The sequence below is a fragment of the Gorilla gorilla genome, chromosome 9 (assembly GCF_029281585.2).
Source record: "Gorilla gorilla gorilla isolate KB3781 chromosome 9, NHGRI_mGorGor1-v2.1_pri, whole genome shotgun sequence".
In the NCBI taxonomy this organism is placed as follows: domain Eukaryota; kingdom Metazoa; phylum Chordata; class Mammalia; order Primates; family Hominidae; genus Gorilla; species Gorilla gorilla.
The window spans coordinates 10357020-10373696 of NC_073233.2; the positions used below are offsets into that span (position 1 = coordinate 10357020).

At 40.9% G+C, this 16677-nt stretch overlaps 1 protein-coding gene across 5 annotated transcripts in view; it reads left to right on the forward strand.

The window, feature by feature from the left end:
• Positions 1–16677, forward strand: part of STIM1 (stromal interaction molecule 1) — a 238412-nt gene that overhangs the window by 135322 nt on the left and 86413 nt on the right. The window lies entirely within an intron of this gene.

Sequence of the window (16677 nt, forward strand, 5' to 3'; positions counted from 1 at the left end):
GCATACAGCCACTCTCGTTCATTTACATATTGTCTATTGCTGCTTTTACACAAGAACAGCAGAGTTGTGTAGTTGCGACAGAGACCATATGGACCACCAAGCCTAAAATATTTACTGTCTGACTCTTTACAGAAAAAGTTTATCTGGCCTCTAGTCTAACCTATCAATTTTAAAAAAACAGCTTTTTGGAGAAAAAATTCACATACTGTGCAATTCACCCATTTATATACAATTCAATGGGTTTTAGTATATTCACAGATAAGTGCAACCATCACCTCAGTCAATTAAAAACATTTTTGTCACCTCAAAAAGAAACCACATACACATTAGCTATTGTTCTCTCTCCACATTTCCCCCAGCCCTAAGCAACCACGAATCTTTCTCTTTCTGTAGTTTTGCCTATTACGGACATTTCATGTAAATTCAATCATATAATATGTGGTCTGTTGTAACTAGCTTTTTTCACTTAGCATGTTTTCAAGGTGCATTCATGTTGTATCAGTACTGCCTGTACATGTTCATGTATATATATCTGTACTTTATTTCTTTTCATGGGCAAATAATATTCTATTGCGTGGACATACCAGTTTTGTTTAGCATTCATCAATTTATAGACATCTGGTTTGTTTCACTTTTTGGCTATAATGAATACTGCTGCTATAGACATGTATAAGTTTTTGTGTGGACGTGTGTTTTATGTTTTGTTTGGATGTATACTTTTATTTCTCTTGGGTACATACATATGAATAGAATTGCTGGGTCATATGGTAACTGTGTTTACCTGTTTTAGGAACTGCCAGAGTATTTTCCATATAAAAATGGTTCAAGTGGCTAAACCATTTTTACATTCCTGCCAGCAGTGTATGAGGGATCTGTTCTCTCCACATGCTCATCAACACTTGTTATTGTCTGACTTTTTCATTACAGTCATCCTAGTTGGTATAAAGCAATATCTCATTATGATTTTGATTTACATTTCTCTGATGACTAATGGTATTGAACATCTTTTCATGTGCTTAATGGTTATTAGTATATCTTCTTTAGAGAAATATTTTCTCAGATCCTTTGCTCATTTATTTTATTTTTTATTATTTTAAAAAATTTCCATCTTCATTTTATATTCACGGGGTACATGTGCAGGTTTGTTACAAGAGTATATTGCATGATGCTGAGGTTTGGGATTCTATTGATTTTCTTATGCAGATAGTGACCATAGCATCCAATGGGAATTTTTTCAGTCCTTCTCCCTATCCCCACTCCTTTTGGAGATCCCAGTATCTATTGTTCACATCTTTGTGTTTGTGTGTACCCAAGATTTAGCTCCCACTTACAAGTGAGAACATGCAATATCTGGTTTTCTGTGTCTGCATTAATTCACTTAGGATAATGGCATCCAGCTGCATTCATGTTGCTGCAAAATATTTTCATGGTCAATATGTACCACATTTTCTTTCCTTTCTTTTTTTTTTTTTTTTTTGTTTGAGTCAGGGTCTTTCTCTGTCACCCAGACTGGAGTGCAGTGGCATGATTCCGGCTCACTGCAGCCTCAATCTCCTGGGCTCAAGCATTCCTCCCACCTCAGCTTCTGAGTAGCTGGAACTACAGGCATGCACCACTGCCTGGCTAATTTCTTTGTATTGTTTTGTAGATATGGGGTTTTGCTATGTTGCCCGGGCTGGTCTTGAATTCCTGGGCTCAAGCTCTCCTCCCGCCTTGGCCTCCCAAAGTGCTGGTATTACAGGCGTGAACCACTGTGCCTGGCCTGTATCACATTAATTAATGGCATCTAGGTTGATTTCATGCCTTTGCTATTGTGAATAGTGCTGCAGTGAACATATGAGTGCACATGTCTTTTTAGTAGAATAATTTATTTTCCTTTGGGTATGTATACAGTAATGGAATTGCTGGATCGAATGGTAGTTCTATTTTTAGTACTCTTAGAAATCTCCAAACTGCTGTGGCCGGGCACGGTGGCTCACGCCTGTAATCCCAGCACTTTGGTAGGCTGAGGCGGGTGGATCACCTGAGGTCGGGAGTTCAAGACCAGCCTGACCAACATGGAGAAACCCCATCTCTACTAAAAATACAAAAAAATTAGTCGGTCATGGTGGCGCATGCCTGTAATCCCAGCTACTTGGAAGGCTGAGGCAGGAGAATCGCGTGAACCTGGGAGGCGGAGGTTGCGGTGAGCCGAGATAGTGCCATTCCAGCCTGGGCAACAAGAGTGAAACTCCATCTCAAAAAAAAAAAAAAAAAAAAAAAAGAAATCTCCAAACTGCTTTCCACAGTGGCTGGACTAATTTACATTCCCATCAACTGTGTATAAGTGTTTTCTTTTCTCTGCAGCCTTGCCAACAACTGTTTTTTTTTGTTTTTTTTTTTTAGTTTTTAATAATAATTTTGCGTCCTGGTATGGTGGCTCATGCCTGTAATCCCAGCGCTTTGGGTGGTGGGTGGATTGCCTGAAGCCAGGAGTTCGAGACCAGCCAGGGCATTGTGGCAGAACTTGGTCTCTACAAAAAAAAAAAAAAAATACAAAAATTAGCTGGGCATGGTGATGTGTGCCTATAATTCCAGCTACTCAGGAGGCTGAGACATGAGAATGGCTTGAACCCAGTAGGCGGAGGTTGTAGTGAGCCGAGATTGGGCCACTGCACTTTAGCCTGGGTGACAGAGTGAGACTCTGTCTCAAAAAAAAAATTTAAATAAAATAAAAAACCTTTACTTATTTTTAAATTGGGTAGTCTTTTTGGTATTGAGTTGTTAAAGTTCTTTATATATTTTAGGTACAAATCCCTTATAAGATGCGTGATTTGAAAATATTTTCTCCCATTCTGTGGGTTGCTTTTTCACTTTCTTGGTTGTATCCTTTGAAGCACAGAAGTTTTAAATTTTGATGAAGTCCAGTTTATTTATTTTTTTGCTGTTGTTTCTGCTCATACTTTTGAGGTCATGTCTGAGAAACCATTGTCAAATCCAAGGTCGTGATGACTTACCCCTGTGTTTTCTTCTAAGAGTTTTAAAGGCATCTGAAGCTTAGTGTGCACTAGCTGGATTCTAAATATCATCTCATCCAAAAGCTGCTGTATATACTGCCTTCCTCATCTCAGTTGAAGGCAAGTCCATTGTTTCAATTGCCTGGGCAAAAAATATTCTAAATAATTCATAATTTTTCCTCAACTCCACATCTATTGGTAAATCCTGTGGGTTCTCCCTTTAAAACATATCCAAAATAGAATCATTTCTCACTATCATTCCACTGCAGGCACCAAGTCTCAATAGTCTCCTAGCAGATAATCACGTCTACATTTATTCTCAATGTAGCAGCTAGAGAGCTTTTTTGAAAAAAAAAAAAATGTAAACCAGATCATTTCACTCTCCTCAAAACTTGTGATGACTTCATTTTTTTGTTTGGTGTGAAAGCCACAGTCTCCACAAAAGTTTGCAAGGCCCTCTGTGATCTGGTCCCCACTTATTCTGATCTCCTCTCTGACTTATATTCCCCTTGTCACTCACTGTAGCCACACTCTTTGGTGTTCCTTCATACTCTTTTATATTCCTGCTTTAGGGCCTTGGTTCTAGCTTTTGCCGCTGCCTGGACTATTGTTTCCTTAGGTATTTAGTTTATGCCCTCATATTTCCATATAAAATATACTTTGTGGCTGGGCGTGATGGCTCACGCCTGTAATCCCAGCACTTTGGGAGGCCAAGGTGGGCAGATCACTTGAGGTCAGGAGTTTGAGACCAGCCTGGCCAACATAGTAAAACCCTGTCTCTACTAAAAATACAAAATTAGCCGGGCGTGGTGGCATATGCCTGTAATCTCAGCTACTCGAGAGGCTCAGGCAGGAGAAATGCTTGAACCCAGGAGGTGGAGGTTGTGGTGAGCAGAGATTGTGCCACTGCACTCCAGCCTGGGCGACAGAGGGAGACTCTGTCTCAAAAAAACAAAAAACGAAACAAAAACCCCAAAAATATTCTTTGTCATTTGTCATACTTCATCTAATCAAAGAGACCTTTCCCAGACCACCCTATTTAATAATGAAATCTGCACCTCTACTCCATTCCTGGCACCCAGATCTTCATTATGAATCACTTTTTAAAATAATTTTTAAGAACTTATCATCATCTGGATTTTATTATTTAATCACTTATTGTTTTATTATTTATTGCCTAGAATATAAAGTTCATAAGGGAAAGGGATCTGTTTTGTTCACTGCTATATCTCCAATACCTAGAACAGTACCTGGCTCACTGTTGGTACTTTTTCGTATGGATTCAAAGTACTATCTGAGGGGTCACTTAAAGAGCTTCCTTTAGTATTTTTTTGTACGGTGTGTCAGTTAGCAATGAATTTTCTCAGTGTTTGTTTATCTGGAAATGTCTTTATTTTCACAAGAGTTTTGCCAGATGTACAATTCTTGGTTGACATCCTCTCACTTCAGTGAGCCCTTTGATCATGTTATCCCATTGTCTTCTGGCATCCATTATTTTTGGTGAGAAGTTAACTGTTAATCTTACTGGGTTCACATGTGTGTGATGAGTCATTTTTCTCTTGCTGCTTTCAAACTTTCTCATTGCCTTTGACTTTTAGCGTTTTACTTAATGTGTCTTATTTGTGGATCTCTTTGCATTTATCCTATTTGGAGTTTATTAGATTTTCATTATGGGTAGATTAATGTTTTTCAAAACTTGGGAGGTTTTTCAGCCATTATTTCTTTGAATATTTTTCCTTCTCCTTTTTCTTTCTTTCTTTTTTTTTTTTTTTTGAGACATAGTCTCACTCTGTCACCCAGGCTGGAGTACAGTGGCACAATCTCAGCTCACTCCAATCTGACTCCTGGGTTCAAGCGATTCTCATGTCTCAGCCTCCCCAAGTAGCTGGGATCACAGGCGTACACCACCACACCCGGCTAATTTTTGTATTTTTAGTAGAGATGTGGTTTCGCCATGTTGTCCAGGCTGGTCTTTAACTCCTGGCCTCAAGCGATCCACCCACTTTGGCCTCTCACAGGTGTGAGTCTTTCTGCTCCTTTTTCTTTATCTTCCCCTTCTGGTATTCATATATTGGTGTGATTAATGGTGTTCTACATTTCTCTGAGGCTCTGTTCATTTTTCTTCATTCCTTTTTCTCTATGTTTTTAGGATTGTATAATCTCTATCAGTCTCTCTTGAAGTTTGCTAATTCTTTCTTCTGCCAGTTCAGATCTACTATTTAGCCCCTCTCCTAATTTTCCACTTCAGTTATTGTACTTTTCAACTCCAGAACATCCATTTGGTTCTTTTTTTAAAACAATAATTTCTGTTTCTTTATTGACATTCTTCATTTGATGCAACATTGACATCATGCATTCCTTTACCTCTTTAAAAATCATGATTTTTTTTTTAATCTTTGGACATATTTATAATGGCTAATTTGTAGTCTTTTTCTGTTAAATCTGACATCTGGTCCCTCTTACTGAGAGTTTCTGTTGCCTACTTTTTTTCTGGTATATGGGTCACACTTCCGTGTTTCTTTGTTTTTTGTTTTTTTTTGTTTGTTTGAAGCTGAACATTTTTGATAATATATTGTAGCAACTTTGGGTACTTGTCTGATTCCTCTGGGGCTTATCATTATTTGCTTGTTTATTTATTTAATGACTGGCTAGATTGTTTAAGTGGTTGATCCCCCTCCTCCCACAGTGTGAATCCTCTGATGTTGCTCCTCAGAGGACTTTGGTATGCCCACAGTCATATTTGGATGATAACGGTTTGGGCAGAACTTTGACTGTCTCTTTCCCTGGCCACACCCAGCTTTTTAGGTTCACTAATTGCCATCTGGTTGCTCTGCTCTTTTCAGCAATGCCCTGAGGCATAAATTGCTTCCCAGACTAATCCAACTATATTAGGGTTCCTTTGAAGGGATAGTTCCTGAGGTCAGTGTTTGAGATTTGTTCTTTTTTGGTTTGTTTTTGGAGATAGAGTCCCACTCTTTCACCCAGGCTAGAGTGCAGTGGCGTGATCATGGCCCACTGCAGCCTCAACCTCCTGGACTCCAGTGATCCTCCTACCTCAGCCTCCTGAGTAATTGGGACCACAGGTGTGTGCTACTACACCTGGCTTCTTTTTTTTTTTTTTTAAGTTCTGGGATATATGTGCAGGATGTGCAGGTGGCCTGGCTAATTTTTAAATTTTTTGTAAAGATGGGGTCTCCCTATGTTGCCCAGGCTGGTGAAATTTGTTCTTACCCCGAGAGACTCCTCCCAGCTGTCTCTTTCCCTAGTTATCTCCAGCAAATTCTCTAGTTTACAGTTTAGCCTATATCTCCAATGAATCTACTAATCTTTTCCTTTCACCACAACTTCTACTCTTTTGAGAGTACCCTACCCTTAGTCTTGAAATTCTCTACACTCTGTCACAGATGAGGTCATTTCCCCTGGGAAGAGATTCAGAGCTCTTTGTTTTATAGCCTGCTTCCTCGGCCAGGCAAAATCTTTGAGTCACGGTTCTGGAGCTAGGGTGGGGGACAATGACATGCTTCTGAGTGACACCACCACTTTAGGAGCTGAGGACTTGGTGGAGGGGTGGCAGTAGCCTCAGGTCTTTTTGGTTTGCTTCTCCCAGAGTGTAATCACCATCTTATGAGCCAGGGCAATGCCAGTTGTGGCTCCAGTATTCTCAGTGGCACTGCATCCAAGGTAAATCTCTCGTCCTGTGAGTGGGGTTTAAACCGGACAAAAGAGGCCCACCTTTTAGCTGCACTCACTTAGAACTTAGCCTCAGTAACAGGTAGCTGGGGGAAGGATCAGAAATGCTAATATCCTGCTCAGGACATTCCAGGCAGCTAACCCTTTAACAGGGAGCTTGAGAGAGAAGGTCTGTGTTTAGCTGCATCAGTGTGCAGTGGAGTTTCTGTGTCATTGAGTTGGGAGAGGCAAGGCAGAGAACAGGTCTTGGTTTAAATATTGTGGACTCTCGCTATTCTTAGATTTTCTTGAGCATGTGTTTCTTCATTGGCTGTGTGCCTTTAAGACCATTTCCAGAAACTTTAAATGGTTGCTTTTGAAAAATAAGTTTCACTAGTTTTACTGGAGAGTGGGTCTGTGGAGCTTCTCATGCTGTCAAACAGAAGTCCCTTCTAACCCATCAATTTTGTAACTGTTCTTTCTCATAGTGCATTTTCTCCAGTGCTATGCATTCAGCCTATATAAATGTGGCAGTATTTACCCCAATTAAGAAGATAATCTCTTTCCTCTAGGGAAATATTTTCTAATTAGTGATCTATTTCTGTCCTCTTTTCATAAAACAAAGGTTCCCTAGACAGTATTCTTTGGCTAGCTTGGATACTTTGGTTCTGACAGTTTGTAAGACTGGAGATGTTAGAGTTTCTCTGTCTTTGCCATTCTGGCCAGGTACCTGGCAAGCTGAAACTTTTAATGCTGCCTCTAGGATTTGACCTGTGTCATGTGCCCAGTGTTTTGGTGGGGCATCAACGATGATTCCTTGACAAGCACTGAGCTTTCTCATTGACCTCAGAGGGATTCTCTGTATCTATGTATGTGCTAGGTGCTGGAAAAAAAGGAGTAAAAGGAAAGGCAATGTTGCTGCCTTTGAAGAAGTTCCCCTAGTGGTGGAGATAGCCATAAAACAGATAAGGACACTATAATTTATTAAGTGGATACTGTGAGGCACAATGGCGTGCACCTGTAGTACCAGCTACTTGGGAGGCTGAGGTGGGAGAATTGCTTGAGCCCAGAGTTCAAGACCAGCCTTAGCAATATATCGAAACCCTGTCTCTAAAAAAAAAATAAAATTTTAAGAGTGAACACTGTGATAGAGTTGCAGAAGAGGACGCCCTAAGTCAGCTTTTCCCATGTTATAGTCACTGACACATAATCCGGATCTCAACAGATGACTAGGAGTGATAAGGAGAATGTTTTAAGTGAGGGAATAGCATGTACAAAGATATTGTACAGGTGAAAAGCCTGGTACTGTCAGAGAGTTTTAAGTAATACATTATCATTGGGAATTGGGAATTCATTATCATTGGGAATGAGAGGAAGTGGCAACTGATGCATTGAGGAAGGCCAGCCCATAGAGGAGGGAGGGTCTTGCATAAAGTTGTAAAGTTTTGATTTTAAATGGAGTTAAAGCTTTAAAAGCTTTCAAAGAATCATAGAGTAGAACAGAAAGGACCTTAGAGGTTAGCAGACTACAATGTCTTGTCTTAACTATCTCCATTCCTAACCTCTTGACACATGGACTTTATATAGCAAGCACTTAGAAAACATCCGTTTTCTACCTCCTCTATAGGTCTTCCTTACATATGAGGGATCAGCATCACTGTAATAGTGGGCCCTAGGATTGTACGTTCTTTTAGTATCTTTAATCCTTCTTAAAACATATTACACACACACACAGACAGGAGAGCTTATGTTGTGCCAGGCACTATTCTAAGGTATTTAGTTGAATTTACTCATTTATGCTTCCCTCAACATGAAGGTTGTTAGGTTTTGTGCTACTATCTTCATTTTACAAATGATGCAAGTTATACACTGAAACTAACTGGTGGAATGAGGATTCAAACCCAGGCAGCCAGGTCTAGAATCAAACTCTAAAGTATCATGTTACATTCAATCCAAGCTAGTGTAACTCTCTGGCTCCTGGCTAAATATCTTTCTTTTAGATAGGCTGACAATTTGGGGACCTTTTTCTTTCTTCTATTCAATAGACAACTATGTCTTGACTAGCTATTGTAAGCTAAGCTCTCTGCTACATGTTATAGGACAAACTCGAGAGACACTCCTTCAGTTATTTAATAACCACACACCCTGCTCTGTGCCAGGCCCTCGGCTTGGAGATGGATTTATGGAGCTAAATTAATTATTCATTTATGTATTCCAGAAAATTTACAAGATGCTGGTGAAGAATAAATGATAAATAAAATATAGTCTCTATTTTTGAGTTGCTTAGGGAGAGTAAGAGGGGGATAATGTATACCCTGAGAACTAAGGGAACAAATAGGATAGGGCAATGAACTCACCTGGGAGAGATCTAGAAAACTTCACAGAAGGCAGTGACTTTTTATTTAATAGACAAAGAGTGGGAGAAAGCATTTTAAATGGAGCACCTTGTGCAAAATCTTGGGGGTATAAAAGATCATGGTTTGGTCAAGGAGCATGAAATGGCTTGATGTGTCTAGAGCAGGCAACTTTTTCTGTAAAGGATTAGATAGTAATTATTTTAGACTTTGATAGCCATAGAATCTCTGTTACAAATACTCAACTCTGTCTTTGTAGCATGAAAGCAGCCACAGCAAATATACATCAATGCATGAGCCTGGCTATGTTTCAGTAAAACTTTATGAAAACTGGCTGGGCATGGTGGCTTATGCCTGCAATCCCATCACTTTGGGAAGCCAAGGCAGGAGGATTGCTTGAGTCTATGAGTTTGAGACCAGCCTGGACAATATGGTAAGACCCTGTCTCTACAAAAAATGAAGAAAAAATTAGCCCCTGTGCCTGTAGTCCAAGCTACTCGGGAGGCTGAGGCAGGAGGACTTCTTAAGCCCAGGAGGCTGCAGTGAGCCATGTTCATGCCACTGCATTTCAGCATGGGCAATAGAGGGAGACTCAGTCTCAAAACCAACAAACAGCAAACTGGATTTGGCTTATGGCCATAGTTTTCTGACCCAATATCTGGTGTGTAAGGTGTCTGGTAGGGAGGGAGAGTGGCCAGGAAGGTACTTAGGAAGTTAATGTGTCATATTGTAAAAGACCTTGAATGCCAGGCCAAGAAGCTAGGGCTTTATCTTGTAGGTAATGGGGAGCCATGAGATGTTAACTAAGGGAGTTGGAATAGATATTTACTTTAAGATCATTCTAGATTGATTGTGGCGGGGGGAGGAGCCAAGATGGCCGAATAGGAACAGCTCTGGTCTACAGCTCCCAGCGTGAGCGATGCAGTAGATGGGTGATTTCTGCATTTCCATTTGAGGTACTGGGTTCATCTCACTAGGGAGTGCCAGACAGTGGGCGCAGGACAGTGGGTGCAGCGCACCGTGCGCCAGCCAAAGCGGGGCAAGGCATTGCCTCACTCGGGAAGTGCAAGGGATCAGGGAGTTAGTTCCCTTTCCTGGTCAAGGAAAGGGGTGACAGACAGCACCTGGAAAATCGGGCCACTCCCACCCGAATACTGCTCTTTTCCGACGGGCTTAGGAAACGGTGCACCAGGAGATTATATCCTGCACCTGGCTCGGAGGGTCCTACGCCCATGGAGTCTCGCTGATTGCTAGCACAGCAGTCTGAGATCAAACTGCAAGGCGGCAGCGAGGCTGGGGGAGGGGCGCCCGCCATTGCCCAGGCTCGCTTAGGTAAACAAAGCAGCCGGGAAGCTCAAACTGGGTGGAGCCCACCACAGCTCAAGGAGGCCTGCCTGCATCTGTAGGCTCCACCTCTGGGGGGCAGGGCACAGACAAACAAAAAGACAGCAGTAACCTCTGCAGACTTAAATGTCCCTGTCTGACAGCTTTGAGGAGAGCAGTGGTTTTCCCAGCACGCAGCTGGAGATCTGAGAACGGGCAGACTGCCTCCTCAAGTGGGTCCCTGACCCCGACCCCCGAGCAGCCTAACTGGGAGGCACCCCCCAGTAGGGGCAGGCTGACAACTCACATGGCCAGGTACTCCTCTGAGACAAAACTTCCAGAGGAATGATCTGACAGCAGCATTCACGGATCATGAAAATCCGCGGTTCTGCAGACACCGCTGCTGATACCCAGGCAAACAGGGTCTGGAGTGGACCTCTAGCAAACTCCAACAGACCTGCAGCTGAGGGTCCTGTCTGTTAGAGGGAAAACTAACAAACAGAGAGGACATCCACACCAAAAACCCATCTGTACATCACCATCATCAAAGACCAAAAGTAGATAAAACCACAAAGATAGGGAAAAAACAGAGCAGAAAAACTGGAAACTCTAAAAAGCAGAGCGCCTCTCCTCCTCCAAAGGAACACAGTTCCTCACCAGCAATGGAACAAAGCTGGACAGAGAATGACTTTGATGAGTTGAGAGAAGAAGGCTTCAGACGATCAAACTACTCCGAGCTACAGGAGGAAATTCAAACCAAAGGCAAAGAAGTTGAAAACTTTGAAAAAAATTTAGACGACTGTGTAACTAGAATAACCAATACAGAGAAGTGCTTAAAGGAGCTGATGGAGCTGAAAGCCAAGGCTCGAGAACTACGTGAAGAATGCAGAAGCCTCAGGAGCCAATGTGATCAACTGGAAGAAAGGGTATCAGTGATGGAAGATGAAATGAATGAAATGAAGCGAGAAGGGAAGTTTAGAGAAAAAAGAATAAAAAGAAACGAACAAAGCCTCCAAGAAATATGGGACTATGTGAAAAGACCAAATCTGCGTCTGATTGGTGTACCTGAAAGTGATGGGGAGAATGGAACCAAGTTGGAAAACACTCTTCAGGATATTATCCAGGAGAACTTCCCCAATCTAGCAAGGCAGGCCAACATTCAGATTCAGGAAATGCAGAGAATGCCACAAAGATACTCCTCGAGAAGAGCAACTCCAAGACACGTAATTGTCAGATTCACCAAAGTTGAAATGAAGGAAAAAATGTTAAGGGCAGCCAGAGAGAAAGGTCGAGTTACCCACAAAGGGAAGCCCATCAGACTAACAGCTGGTCTCTTGGCAGAAACTCTACAAGCCAGAAGAGAGTGGGGGCCAATATTCAACATTCTTAAAGAAAAGAATTTTCAACCCAGAATTTCATATCCAGCCAAACTAAGCTTCATAAGTGAAGGAGAAATAAAATACTTTACAGACAAGCAAATGCTGAGAGATTTTGTCACCACCAGGCCTGCCCTAAAAGAGCTCCTAAAGGAAGCACTAAACATGGAAAGGCACAACCGGTACCAGCCACTGCAAAATCATACCAAAATGTAAAGACCATTGAGATTAGGAAGAAACTGCATCAACTAACGAGCAAAATCACCAGCTAACATCATAATGACAGGATCGAATTTACACATAACAATATTAACTTTAAATGTAAATGGACTAAATGCTCCAATTAAAAGACACAGACTGGCAAATTGGATAAAGAGTCAAGACCCATCAGTGTGCTGTATTCAGGAGACCCATCTCACGTGTAAAGACACACATAGGCTCAAAATAAAAGGATGGAGGAAGATCTACCAAGCAAATGGAAAACAAAAAAAGGCAGGGGTTGCAATCCTAGTCTCTGATAAAACAGACTTTAAACCAACAAAGATCAAAAGAGACAAAGAAGGCCATTACATAATGGTAAAGGGATCAATTCAACAAGAAAAGCTAACTATCCTAAATATATATGCACCCAATACAGGAGCACCCAGATTCATAAAGCAAGTCCTGAGTGACCTACAAAGAGACTTAGACTCCCACACAATAATAATGGGAGACTTTAACACCCCACTGTCAACATTAGACAGATCAACGAGACAGAAAGTTAACAAGGATACCCAGGAATTGAACTCAGCTCTGCACCAAGTGGACCTAATAGACATCTACAGAACTCTCCACCCCAAATCAACAGAACATACATTTTTTTCAGCACCACACCACACCTATCCCAAAATTGACCACATAGTTGGAAGTAAAGCACTCCTCAGCAAATGTAAAAGATTAGACATTATAACAAACTATCTCTCAGACCACAGTGCAATCAAACTAGAACTCAGGATTAAGAAACTCACTCAGAACCGCTCAACTACATGGAAACTGAACAACCTGCTCCTGAATGACTACTGGGTACATAACGAAATGAAGGCAGAAATAAAGATGTTCTTTGAAACCAACGAGAACAAAGACACAACATACCAGAATCTCTGGGACACATTCAAAGCAGTGTGTAGAGGGAAATTTATAGCAATAAATGCCCACAAGAGAAAGCAGGAAAGATCCAAAATTCACACCCTAACATCACAATTAAAAGAGCTGGAAAAGCAAGAGCAAACACATTCAAAATCTAGCAGAAGGCAAGAAATAACTAAAATCAGAGCAGAACTGAAGGAAATAGAGACACAAAAAACCTTCAAAAAATTAATGAATCCAGGAGCTGGTTTTTTGAAAGGATCAACAAAATTGATAGACCGCTAGCAAGACTAATAAAGAAAAAAAGAGAGAAGAATCAAATAGACACAATAAAAAATGATAAAGGGGATATCACCACCAATCCCACAGAAATACAGACTACCATCAGAGAATACTACAAACACCTCTATGCAAATAAACTAGAAAATCTAGAAGAAATGGATAAATTCCTCGACACATACACTCTCCCAAGACTAAACCAGGAAGAAGTTGAATCTCTGAATAGACCAATAACAGGATCTGAAATTGTGGCAATAATCAATAGCTTACCAACCAAAAAGAGTCCAGGACCAGATGGATTCACAGCCAAATTCTACCAGAGGTACAAGGAGGAACTGGTACCATTCCTTCTGAAACTATTCCAATCACAGAAAAAGAGGGAATCCTCCCTAACTCATTTTATGAGGCCAGCATCATCCTGATACCAAAGCCGGGCAGAGATACAAGCAAAAAAGAGAATTTCAGACCAATATCCTTGATGAACATTGATGCAAAAATCCTCAATAAAATACTGGCAAACCGAATCCAGCAGCACATCAAAAAGCTTATCCACGATGATCAAGTGGGCTTCATCCCTGGGATGCAAGGCTGGTTCAATATACGCAAATCAATAAATGTAATCCAGCATATAAACAGATCCAAAGACAAAAACCACATGATTATCTCAATAGATGCAGAAAAGGCCTTTGACAAAATTCAACAACTCTTCATGCTAAAAACTCTCAATAAATTAGGTATTGATGGGACACATCTCAAAATAATAAGAGCTATCTATGACAAACCCACAGCCAATATCATACTGAATGGGCAAAAACTGGAAGCATTCCCTTTGAAAACTGGCACAAGACAGGGATGCCCTCTCTCACCACTCCTATTCAACGTAGTGTTGGAAGTTCTGGCCAGGGCAACTAGGCAGGAGAAAGAAATAAAGGGTATTCAATTAGGAAAAGAGGAAGTCAAATTGTCCCTGTTTGCAGATGACATGATTGTATATCTGGAAAACCCCATTGTCTCAGCCCAAAATCTCCTTAAGCTGATAAGCAACTTCAGCAAAGTCTCAGGATAAAAAAATCAATGTACAAAAATCACAAGCATTCTTATACACCAATAACAGACAAACAGGGAGCCAAATCATGAGTGAACTCCCATTCGCAATAGCTTCAAAGAGAATAAAATACTTAGGAATCCAACTTAGAAGGGAAGTGAATGACCTCTTCAAGGAGAACTACAAACCACTGCTCAATGAAATAAAAGAGGATACAAACAAATGGAAGAACATTCCATGCTCATGGGTAGGAAGAATCAATATCGTGAAAATGGCCATGCTGCCCAAGGTAATTTATAGATTCAATGCCATCCCCATCAAACTACCAATGACTTTCTTCACAGAATTGGAAAAAACTACTTTAAAGTTCATATGGAACCAAAAAAGAGCCCACATCGCCAAGTCAATCCTAAGCCAAAAGAACAAAGCCAGAGGCATCACACTACCTGACTTCAAACTATACTACAAGGCTACAGTAACCAAAACAGCATGGTACTGGTACCAAAACAGAGATATAGATCAATGGAACAGAACAGAGCCCTCAGAAATAACACCGCATATCTACAACTATCTGATCTTTGACAAACCTGAGAAAAACAAGCAATGGGGAAAGGATTCCCTATTTAATAAATGGTGCTGGGAAAACTGGCTAGCCATATGGAGAAAGCTGAAACTGGATCCCTTCCTTACACCTTATACAAAAATTAATTCAAGATGGATTAAAGACTTAAACGTTAGACCTAAAATCATAAAAACCCTAGAAGAAAACCTAGGCATTACCATTCAGGACAGAGGCATGGGCAAGGACTTCATGTCTAAAACACCAAAAGCAATGGCAACAAAAGCCAAAATTGACAAATAGGATCTCATTAAACTAAAGAGCTTCTGCACAGCAAAAGAAACTACCATCAGAGTGAACAGGCAACCTACAAAATGGGAGAAAATTTTCGCAACCTACTCATCTGACAAAGGACTAATATCCAGAATCTACAATGAACTTAAACAAACTTACGAGAAAAAAACAGCCCCATCAAAAAGTGGGCAAAGGATATGAATAGCCACTTCTCAAAAGAAGACATTTATGCAGCCAAAAAAAAATGAGAAAATGCTCATCATCACTGGTCATCAGAGAAATGCAAATCAAAACCACAATGAGATACCATCTCACACCAGTTAGAATGGCAATCATTAAAAAGTCAGGAAACAACAGGTGCTGGAGAGGATGTGGAATAATAGGAACACTTTTACACTGTTGGTGGGACTGTAAACTAGTTCAACCCTTGTGGAAGTCAGTGTGGCGACTCCTCAGAGATCTAGAACTAGAAATACCATTTGACCCAGCCATCCCATTACTGGGTATACACCCAAAGGACTATAAATCATGCTGCTATAAAGACACATGCACACGTATGTTTATTGCGGCACTATTCACAATAGCAAAGACTTGGAACCAACCCAAATGTCCAACAATGATAGACTGGATTAAGAAAATGTGGCACATCTACACCATGGAATACTATGCAGCCATAAAAAATGATGAGTTCATGTCGTTTGTAGGGACATGGATGAAATTGGAAATCATCATTCTCAGTAAACTATCGCAAGGACAAAAAACCAAACACTGCATGTTCTCACTCATAGGTGGGAATTGAACAATGAGAACACATGGACACAGGAAGGGAAACATCACACTCTGGGGACTGTTGTGGGGTGGGGGGAGGGGGGAGCGATAGCTTTAGGAGATATACCTAATGCTAAATGAGGAGTTAATGGGTGCAGCACACCAGCATGGCACATGTATACATATGTAACTAACCTGCACATTGTGCACATGTACCCTAAAACTTAAAGTATAATAATAATAATAATAAAAAAGATCATTCTAGTGTCTAATATGGTAGATAGACTGACAGAAAAGAGACTAGACGTACAAAGATAAGTGAGAAATGACTGCTGTATCCCTGCCTTGAGCAACAGCTTCTGATCTCAGTGGAAACAGATATTTCACTCATGAAACGTACATGTCCTAGAACTCTGTAAATGACATTTAGAGCTATTGTACCTGAAATATGGTATGCTTCCTTGCTAGGTGTTCAAGAGGTAAATAAGAGTTGGTAAACTTTTCAGATCTGGAACATGTGACTTATGGGTTTGATATGGCTTGGTTCTGTGTCCCCACCAAATCTCATGTTGAATTGTAATCCCCAGTGCTGGAGGTGGGGCCTGTTAGGAGTGATTGGATTATCGGGGTGATGTTCTCATGAATTGTTTAGCACCATCCCCTCTTAGTATTGAATAGTTAGTGAGTTCTCAAGAGATCTGGTCATTTAAAAGTGTGGTAGCACCTCCCCCTTTGCTCTTTCTTCCTCCTGCTCTGGCTGTGTAAGGTGTGTCTGTTTCCCTTTCACCTTCTGCCTTGATTGTAAGTTTCCCAAGGCCTCCCCAGAAGCAGAAGCTGCTATGCTTCCTGTACAGCCTGTGGAATGGTGAGCCAATTAAACCTCTTTTCT